Source organism: Micropterus salmoides, unplaced genomic scaffold, assembly GCF_014851395.1.
Source record: "Micropterus salmoides isolate LMB-PRFRI ecotype aquatic unplaced genomic scaffold, ASM1485139v1 Ms_hic_scaffold_1, whole genome shotgun sequence".
Classification (NCBI taxonomy): Eukaryota; Metazoa; Chordata; class Actinopteri; order Centrarchiformes; family Centrarchidae; genus Micropterus; species Micropterus salmoides.
In genome coordinates, this window is record NW_024040040.1 from 66,254,480 (window position 1) to 66,256,790 (window position 2,311).

The window sequence follows — 2,311 nt, forward strand, 5'->3', positions numbered from 1 at the left end:
ATAAAAGCAGTTAAGTCTGAGCTTCTCCCGCGAGTAAACAGCGTTGTTGTCAGAGCATAATCCAGTCCAATTACGTGTGTTTATTTGTCCAAAAACTGCAGCGCTGCTCCGCGTACACTTCCCCGTTCGTCAGCCATGCTTCCACACACATAAAGCAAGGCCAGTTTTTTTGTAAGCACATTTCAACAACAAGGCAATTCAAAGGGCTTTACATAAAACATAAAAGCAACAAAGGGAAATTGAACAAAAACATTTAAATATGCTTTTTTTAAAGGGTAAAATAGAAAATAAAAACAGCGTACAAACACATAACTATTACTCATTTCAATACAACATGTAGCACCAAAGAAATCTATCCTCACTTTTGTTTATTTATTTTTTCCAGATGCTCCAAAGCTTCCCTCTGTGTCAGTGAGTCCCTCTGCTGAGATAGTGGAGGGCAGTTCAGTGACTCTGACCTGCAGCAGTGATGCTAACCCAGCAGCTAAATACACCTGGTACAAGGAGAATGAAGACTCACCAAAAGCATCAGGACAGAACTTCACCATCACTGACATCAGAGCTGAACACAGTGGGAATTATTACTGTGAAGCCCAGAACAGAAGAGGACGTCATAACTCCACCTTACATCTGATTGTTGTGGCAGGTAAGTTTTTGCATTGAGCTGCACACACTCTGGGGACAGTACAGTGTTTTCTAATTCCTTAGGCACAATTTTTGAAACTAGTGGCTATTTTTTCAAAACTCTACACACTAATCACAAAACCTTACACCAATAAAACAAAACATTATACATCCCTTGCAAAAGCAAACAATTCTTGCAAAACTATAATACAGTAAACACAAATGCACTGTACTTGGTTCAGATCTGTCTCTGCTTTCTATCTCTGACAGTAGAGAGATAATAATCTCTTTTTAGACAGAACATTCTGATCTACTTTGGCTTTTAGTTTCTTCTTTGTAACGCTCCAAATCAGTTTCTTTACATTGGTAATAATTTGGTTTACTCTGATTGGTGTTTGGAAAGCAGTGTTACTCTATGGGAGCAATGGGTCCAAACATGCTGTAACACTCTAATTTACTGTCTGTGTTTTTTCTGTTCCCCATTTTTTAGGAGCAGGGAAATTAACAGTTGCTACAACAATCACTGTTGTTCTCCTGGTTATCATTTCCCTCTGTCTCTTCCTGTGGATCAGGTGAGCAGCTCTGTTTCACTGAATCATTGAATGTTAAATCACTGAAGGTCAGTTTGTCCAACCTAAAACGTTCAGTCATTTATTTTCTTATTTATTCTCCTAACCAGGAAAAAGAGGGCTTCCAAGGAATCGTCTGAGCCTGAAGAGAGACCAGACAACAGGGAACAGGTGAGAATAGTCACGGATCTTATTCAAGAACAAAAGTCACTCACTCTTCAAGTGCTTCTGGAAAATGAATCTGACTGAGAAGGACTTCATGTTGCTCTTTTGACATCCTTCTTCACAGCAATGAATTTCTAATGATGTGACTAAATTCCTAGTAGATCCAGAAGCTTTCCTACTTTTTGTCCTTTCCTTGTAAATTCCTTTACTTAGCTCTTTTCTGTAATGCACGGTGAAGCAGGGTATTTGTTCTATCATTACCACAGCTGTAGTTGCTTCAGTCTTTTCTGTCCTGGTTGCAATCATCTGTAAGAATTCACTATTCAGATGAAAAACCCACTCATGTAAAATATGTCTGTGCAGTTTCTACCTGAACAGCCAGAGGAGCAGGATAACCTTCAGTATGCCAGCATTCACTTCACCAACAACCAGGCAGATCCTCTCTACTCCAACATCAGACCAGCTCGCTCCCTCAGACACACGGAGCACAAGATTTCATGGAGTACGCTGTTGTCACATTTAAGAGTAATACTGCCCCGAGGTGAGCAGCTCTTCTCACATTATCCTCACTACAAGATTAAAATGACATAACTGTGAGATAAATATGTTGCTTTTGCATTTTGCCTGCTCTGCTTTTACATTTGTTGTATCGCTGTTTGGATATGATGTTATTTATATTATTTCATACAATGTCTTCTTTTTTCTCAGATCCAGAGGTCAGGAAACTGGAGAGGATGTAGCTGCATTGTACAGCACCGTCACAAAACCTATTGAACACAACAGATATTACATTTCTGATATTTCTCTGTTTCTTTATAAACTTTGTATTTAAGCAGGTAATGATTGATTTTTACAATATATTTCTCAGGATGGGCCTCAAAAAATGGGCTAATTAATTATATACCTTAGAGAAACTTTTCAACATAACATCCACCAGTATAGCAGTAGGGGTG

The 2,311-nt window shown here is 38.8% G+C and overlaps 1 long non-coding RNA gene across 1 annotated transcript; it reads left to right on the top strand.

Moving 5' to 3' along the window:
• The first annotated feature begins 596 nt into the window (after positions 1–596).
• Positions 597–1,859, top strand: LOC119899045. Its single transcript, XR_005443695.1, has 4 exons — positions 597–646; positions 1,115–1,196; positions 1,304–1,364; positions 1,722–1,859. It is a non-coding gene; the product is annotated as an uncharacterized LOC119899045 (long non-coding RNA).
• Positions 1,860–2,311: the final 452 nt, after the last annotated feature.